At 32.3% G+C, this 8,738-nt stretch overlaps 1 pseudogene; it reads right to left on the bottom strand.

The window, feature by feature from the left end:
* Positions 1–278: 278 nt before the first annotated feature.
* Positions 279–4,440, bottom strand: LOC128175714 (ceramide kinase-like; annotated as a pseudogene).
* Positions 4,441–8,738: the final 4,298 nt, after the last annotated feature.

The raw sequence follows: 8,738 nt of genomic DNA, 5'->3' as shown, positions 1-8,738 counted from the left end.
ATTGCATACGGCATAGTGCCACGTGACACTGAAACAAGGAAATCTTTCTTTACGTACGGTGCTTTGTTTCCGGAATCTTTTCATTCATGTTTATTAATACGTTTATTGAAACAGGAATCAAGAACAATGGCTTACTTCCTGTTTTTATTGATTCATTTAAGTAATTCTTGTCCAAATAAGTTGCACAGGTACTGTGATGGCTAATGCATGTAACTTATTTAATGTATGCTTTGAGCTAAAAACATCCACAAACAAGATACATTTAACCATACATTGTTTTATTCATTATAATTATTTTAAGTAATTGTTTAGTTAACACTTACAAATCAAGTAATAACGATTGGATAAATCAAGAAAAAAACACAAATACCCACATGAAATGGAGTTCTATTCAATTGATAATTTTAACATTTTTTGTACACGTTATAAAATTATTGAATGGACTTATTGCGGAAATTTCCTTACATGCGCTTTGCAAAGGGGATGCAATAACATGTGATTGCAATTAATTGTACATTTTTTCCGTTCTGAAATTTGATAGGTGCTTAAATGCTGGTTTTATTTCAAGGTATTGATATCTTCTACAATTATAAAGCTTATCAAAGTTTTTTAAAGTCCATCTTTAGGTTAATGCTTTTAATAATAGCTTCTAAGTACTTTTTTTACTTGTCTAGAAGCTAGAGTTAGAAACAATTTTTCTTCAGAAAGTTAGCATTGCACTGCAAATTTGGTTCAAAACATGTCAAAGATTTTTCACATAAAACATTTATATCTAATATAAACAAGAAGCATATGGTAGATGCATGTTATCTTAAAAATGCTAGAGTTCTCAAATATGATAAACTTGATATTTTCCTCATATTTAACATACATGTATGTATAATTTTCTCTAGATCTGTACTTAAAATGCATTGATATAACAGATGTTTAACTGAAGTGAAATATCAGTAGTTTTCACTCGTTTTCCATTGTCAGTCACTTGAATTTCCCATAAAGTTGCACAACTTTTTTATTTAACCTGTAACAAGAAAATGGAATGTAAATATCAATGTTTCAAGTTCAAAACGCACACAATATGACTTATCATCGTCCACTGCTTTCAATTGCCTAAAACGATCAGCAAGTTTACATTTTGTTGTTATAAGTAGCTCTAAAGAGTCGCCTCCAAAATTTTGGACCATTTTTGTTCCATCAGGCTTATTGTGATTGGATAAGTATCTACAGCGTACACCATTCTGTCTTCTGCGGCCTTCCATTCTGCAAATTGTAAGATAAAGCCTTATATTTTTGCACTCTCAAGGGCAAAATAGGAAAGTATGTATAGATGAGTCATCATAAAACTTTCCTGAAGGTGTGTCTGAAATTTCTGAGAAAGAAAATGTTCTCTTCTTATAATCATCTTTGGCGGTTTTTGTTTTGGACACTGAGACTGATGTTAAGCGAAAACAATCAGGTTTATTCATGAAACTGTCCTGACATTGAAATTTGTTGTATTCGGTGGAATAATAGGAAATCGAAACATTCACAGGTCATCTATTCAGTACAGATCCCACAGGTATAACTACAAACAATCTCTGTCTTTAGTTTTTCATGAAAATTATACACATTTAATTTAGATAAAGCTCTAATAAATGATCAGATTGTCTTTAAAAATGTCATTAAAAAAAAAAGTAAATAAAAGTTGTTCACCTTTAAATCGACTAGTCCCCATCCATCGGTACTTTTCACAGTCTCTCATGACATCTCCAAACAACCCAAACCCGAGAATGAGACCCGAATATCCACTGCATTTGTTTCCTTGATGCAGACTGGCAATATTGGTCGAAACTTCAAAAAAGTCCCATCACGATCTTTTACGCTGCCGTCACTGGACACTCGGTACCATTTCGATACCATGCTGTATATTTTCCGGACACTAAGAAAAGTGTAAAAAGAATATCTAAAATGTGTGCGATCCAAGTCATATTATGTAATCCTTCTTATTCATAGGGGTCAATGTTCGTTTTCTAGTTTGTGGGGATTTACATTCGTTTGTAGCAAGATCGCGATATTTTTGATAAATATCCAACAAATGTTTGGATATATGTTGTTGAGATGTAAATTCGTGGGGAAGGATTACCCACGAAAGCCACTAACATTGTTCCCTCACAAAAATGATGATTTTACAGTATTCTTGGGTTATAAGGAGGGGGACACTCGATTTGGCATAAAAAAAAACTGCAATTGTTTTAGTTCTTAATGCACGTTAGCGTAATTGGATTTAGAATATTTGAATTTTAAAGTTGTGTATCACTCGTCATATCTTGTATCAAACACTCTTTCTAAATTTCAATACTTTATTACATATTGATTGGTTGGTGTTTATCAAAAAAGTGTTTGTATTGAATACTTCCTTATAAAATGTACACCAGTCTACATTATTAAATAAAGTTGGATCTTTTTGATGGTTTTGTTCAGGTTTGAAACTGCATAATATTCTGATTGATTTTAATAAAAGAGACCCTGTTTTAAGGAAATTTCCCGAATAAATTTAAAAACAAAATATAAATGGTCCTAATATTGTCAAAAATGCTTGATACAAAACCTAGCAATTGTGCTTTTCATAGATTTTTAATTTTCAACATAGATAAGGTGGGTTCTATTTGACATTTACAATGTTATTGATATATGTGGTTACTTTCAGTAAGTTGTAAATTGCAATGCGACGTACTTATTTCATAAAACACAATTGTATTCTCATTTTGAGTCTTTCATTAGCAGCAAAATGAAACTATTTTTAAGATATCTCATCGGATCAAAAACCATCTTTTACTTTTATCATAGATTAAAAAGTCAATATTAGCAATCACAAAGTAATTAGTCACAGGTAACAAACGCTTGTGGGCTGAATGCGAACGCTTTTTTTGGTCCTGTTTTGTAGCATTCATCGATGATTCTAGTTAGAATCAATTGACCTAGACACAAGGTCCGTAAGTTTGCACAACTTGGTAAATTCCTGTCTAGTTATACGAGTATTTCTGTTATCATTTCCTCGTTTCAATGTGCTTGGATATATTTGGCAGTGTTAATAAATGGGTAATGTTACCGGAGACGTTTTATTTTATTGCTTGACTCTCAAATAACACCAAGTATATCTTGAATAAATATATCCTCACCTGCTGGGATGAATCCTATTGGAAGGTTCAGCTGTGAGAGCTTATATTCTGGATTATCCGGGTCCTGGCCATGATCTCGTAGCTCTCTTACTGTCAGTCCAGATACCACTTCATTGTAAATCCCGTCTCCGCCCACAGCAACCACCCGTAAACAAAGAGAAATTTTTTGCTTAATCACTGAAACGCGCCGTTAAAAGATTCAGTTTCCAATATCATGTTCAATAATAGTTTGAGGATTTTGCAAACGTGGCAATTCATTATTCATTGAGATTTGTTTATCTAATGAAAATCAAATGTACATCCATCGAATTTATCCAAATCGATAGTCATTAAAATGTCTTTTACTTCGTTGGCTTTGATTGTTGAAAATGTGAACAGAACAAAGTATATACTACATATGAGATACTTTAGTTAACTTATCTTTCTTAATTAAGGCCTGAAATAAAAGAAAACTTCCTCAAGAAGTACCTACCAATAACCTTTGATTGAACTTCACAAAATTCAAACACCGGCATCACTCCTTTAGCAAAAAAACAATTTCGGCGTTCTTTCTTCCGCTTTTTGGGGTTTATTAACACCAATAAACGTTTGGTCTGTTGTCTTTTAAAAAGAATACGAATTGCCTTAATATCATGCTATAATACGCTTATTTGTTTAATGTTGAAATTATTCATAAAACCATTAATAACATGATTAATATTTTTTTTCAATGTCCATACATTTTGTAGCCTGTCAGAGTATTTTGAATTTTCTCCTGAATTTCCAAACACTTTTCCAAAGTTTCAGGGTACTGTTGGCGTCTATTTGTCAAGTTCTTGATTTTTTCAACAACACAATGTACATCTAGAAAGGAGCCATTATTTATTTTATGTACACAACTCTTTAGAATCTGACTTTCGTGAATTGAAACTGTGAGAAAATAAAATTAACTATCAATATATTATTTGTAAATAATACGTAATTTATATTCTTTTTTATGATTACATTACAATATTTCTATATTATCTGATTCTTAAAGTATTTAATATTAGGATGTATTTTCTTTCATCCACTTGTACAAGATTCGAAATTAAATGTGAATTGGGCATATCTGTTTTTTTAAATTTCATCATTTGGCTTCAAATTATTTATCAGAATCTTTGGGCAACGAGTCTTTATAAATTTAGTGGGATTTTCCTATGATAATTTTAGAACACCACTACAGCGTTTTGGGTTTTTTTTAAGTTTGCCTGAATTATTTATGTACTTTGTTGAAGGCGTAAGGTGGTTGTCCACCCTCAACCATTCCTGGTTTACTGTTAAAACAATTTTTTAAATTGTAATTATGCAAAAAAAAAACATTGATTAGAGCAGATCGAAACACCATTCTACCAACTGAAAGATAAAAGTCATTATTGTTGTCAAAAACATGAAATTTAGAGAAACACGGTCTAAGTAAATTATGTTTGATTTGTTTTTTAGTTTTTATATTCATTTTACTTTTATTCTTAAGCTTAATACCGAAAATGAAAAGACTTTTATGTAAACACTCTAAGAGAACATATGGGTAAATATGATTCCAAGGAGATATCAAAACATTCATTTAACATACTATTATATTTTGTACTTGTTTAGACTTTACTCATAAGAAATTTCACAAGTATTCACAAAAAAATGTAATCATTGTGAATGGTTGTCTGATAAGACAAGTGTGCATAAGCATCCACAATTGTTGATAATGTATATAACTTTCATTGTTGAGAAGAAGAGTGGGGGTGTATTTAGATTGGATACAATACATTTCTTTTTCTCATTCATAAAATCTTGTGAATGAATGCTTTTTATGCGTAAACCTATCGTAATTGTGTAAATCAGCGAAGTATTAGGGGCCCACACTTCCTTCTTTGTAGCTTTCATGAATGAAAATTCACCAGGAAGTAAATATAAATAAATAAATCGAGTTAGACAAATATATCACAAAGTTAATTAATATTTTAGACAAATTGACAATGGTATTGGATTTCAAATTCAAATTTGTTATATAACTTTTTTCCGTAAACAAGTTTTTTTAATCAATGTTGATTAAATTCTATTTAAAGTGTTTGATTATATAATTCGCCATGTGTTATTTCAAGCATTTCAAAAATAGTTAATTAGATGTCTTGCATAATACATGTGTGTATGCACATCATGTATGATCCATTTTCTAAATTTTAAACAGCAAAACTAAATGTAAAATGAAACGTAAAAAAATGTAATACATGTAATGGATTGATTGGCTTGAAATTAGAGCACTCAATATCTTAATCAAAGTGACCTAACTGAAAGGCATGGGGAGTTTTCGCATATGAAGACAATGTTTCTATCGGAAGAATTCTTGTCCGAGAAAAAACCTAACCTTTTATTACAAAAACTTTAAAATCTAGTCCTCAAAATATCTAACTCTAATTTCTAAACCTCAATAAAGTGTCTGTTTTGAACTATTTTGCTTTTAATGCAAAAATATCAGAAGAATTTCGGTAGTAAATATTAGCTAAATGCATTTTACCTACTGTAAAACGAGAAAATCTGGCGCATACGTATTTTAGCGCAAACGCAAGTGCCAGTACATTAGCGCAATTATATTTTAGCGCAAGCATGTTTTCTTTAAAATGAATTTTAAAAATGTTGTTGTTTGATAAACGATCACGCCCAAAATTTAGTTCTGTGTTCACTCAAGCAGGTGAACACAACGACTTTGATTTCTATCTCGCATGCACGGTAAACTGTCGTTGAGAACAATACACTTACTTTTGTGTAAATCGTCAGTAGATAGATATGAAAGCCTCATTTATTGGCGATGATTTTTGTAACACTAGAAGAGTCCCGAAACTAAAAGTGAAATCGAATGCTACATTTACCATGAGTTTCGATCACCATGAGAGAATCTTTTTCACAGTAATTTTACATTAAAAAACACAAAAATAGGTATCGTCTTGTTATCTTTATATCCACTAATCAGAGATCAAAGAAATTATGATCAACATGTTTGTCAGCGTTAACGATCGCCACGCTTAATCACATTTTCACCTCGAGGCGCTAAATGAAAGTGGCATGGGGAGAAGCCCAATTTTCAAGGTGCTAATGAGAGATATTAAAATGCAATTGAAACTGAATTAATTAACCATGTTTGGGCACTTATACCCGATAACCCATACCGTTTACCTGTGTAATTGTTTAAACAAACAGAACCGACAGCATCTGATATTTAAATGAACACTTCTATATAGCCTTAAAAATGGACAGACGTTATTGTTTTGCAACTTGAAGAAATATAATACATATGGAAAATCGTTGGCGCACTACTAATTTTAGCGTTCAGAGGCAGTTGCGCCAAAGGCGATAAAATTTGTAGTGCGCCATATTTTCTCGTTTTACAGTATTATGATCATTAAAACGTTGATATGTTTTGATTTACATTGTTTTTCATTTAATCCAGATTTTCCCTTTTTGTTTGAATGTGATTTTTCAAGGTCTAAGTAATTGTAAGATCATATGAAGAGAAATCTTCGTCATGAAGAATGGGCGGAGAGAAGCGTAGCGTAGCCCATTCTTGATGACGAAGATTTCTCTTCATATGATCTTACTGTTTTAGAACAGAACCCAGCCAGTCAAATCAAAGCCTTGAAAATAAACTCCTCCCATATGACTGTCATAATTGTGCCACAGTTGAATAAAGGTTACAGAGTTCATTGAACAAAGTGAACACAATTTTCGTGCAAATCGAACACGTTCTATTTTATAATGGACGTTCGACTAAGCCAGGCCAGTGTAGAAATGGATTTAAAGGACGTTGATTTTGATTTACTAGGGGACTGGGGAGATGATTTAGAAGATATTAAAGCAAACCAGCTTATGATTATTCCTACCCAACAGCTATATAATGTAGCAAATAGCAGTCGTTTTTCCGCGCTGCTTAGTGCCTTGGATATTGCTGAGAATGAATAAGAAAAAACGCCGTGCCTTTGAAAACAAGACAGAATGAAACGTGGGCAATAAAGGTATGTAAAGATTGGGAAGAAAATAGAAATATACAAGTTTTAACACACTTAAAAGGAGGCTCTATACCAGATGATCCCAAAGATTTATCGTACGAAATGTTAACCTTTTAGTTACAACGTTTTTTGTGAAATAAGACAAAAAAACGGAGATCCTTATCTCCCCATCACACTAACTCAGATGGCTTCGGCATTTCAGAGGCATTTGCGAAATAAGTGTGAAAAATCAGATGTTAGCTTTTTCAAGGAAGATGACCCCGTATTTGCAGGTTTTAGAAGGGCTTTAGACGGAAGAATGAAGGAATTGACGGCAGACGGAATAGGTGTAAATAAGAAAAGGAGCGATCCTGTGACGCGAGCAGATGAAGACATTTTTGGGGATACCGATGTTCCTTCTGAGGGACTATCAAACGCTGTGTTCTATTACAATGTAAAAGCATTCGGATTTAGAGGGATGGAGTGGCATAAAAACAGACGCGGAGCAATATGAGATAAAAACTGACCCTGAAAACAAATTGCAATACATTCAATTTACTGCTAGAGTTTCCAAAAATATACAGGGAGGGCTAAAATATAAAAAGTCAAATTATTAACCATTACGAATAACCGTCCAATTCTCCGTGTTTAGTAAAACTGTTCTCATTTTACTTATCGTTGATTCCACGTGTTGGTCAATTCTACGGAAAATCCTTGATTGAAAGTGTCATTTTTAGTGGTGAAAACAAAGTCCTGCGATTCAGTGCTGGAAAAATTCCAATAAACAAATTATCTTAAATGTTTAAGCAATTTAATGAGGAAGCCAGAATTTCCTTTGATGGTCGCAATATTACAAATCACCCTAGAGGGTAACTCTATGCACAACACTATATAATAGTGGTTTTAATGACAAAGCTCTAGCCAGCAGAAGTGGTCATCGTTCTTACGCCATACAAAAATATCAAAGGAAACAATATCCTATTCTTAAGGAAATTAGCAACACTCTTGCTCCCCCTATGGCAAAGACAGAAAACGTTCTTCAGAGACAACCCTGGATTCCGAGACGTCTGTGCTTGACGATGAATGTGTGTTTTTGTCTGTGCCGAAATGTGTCAAAGAAGTTATAATTAAAAAAGGTGATAAAAAATTACTGTGGAAATTTAAAACTAAAATATTTAAATTGTACTGCAAATTTAATAAAAAATAAAACAATTGTATTTGTACTACATGTATATAACTTTGAGTGTGGTGGGGGGGGGGGGGGTAATAAACTCTATAAGGTAACGCCCATTTAGTGCTTCTTGATATTGAACGGACTAAACAAAAAATCTTCAGTATTTCAGAAATAGAAAGATTCTTCGCCATTAAGAATGAATTCTTTACGAGATTGGCTAAAAAACTGGGTTATGTTCTAAAAATTTTGAATTTACTGCCTAACTTAAATTGTACCAAAACACAAAGTTTATCTTTTGGTCATTGTGAAACACTTTAACAAAACTATGTTTATTTCTTAAAATAACACGTATCAGTAGTAGTTTACAAATTTAAGATCGTGTATCGTTTGTCTTTTGCATATTGTTTTTCATCAACA

Source organism: Crassostrea angulata, chromosome 3, assembly GCF_025612915.1.
Source record: "Crassostrea angulata isolate pt1a10 chromosome 3, ASM2561291v2, whole genome shotgun sequence".
NCBI classification, from domain to species: Eukaryota; Metazoa; Mollusca; class Bivalvia; order Ostreida; family Ostreidae; genus Magallana; species Magallana angulata.
This window is presented reverse-complemented; position numbering and strand designations above follow the sequence as displayed.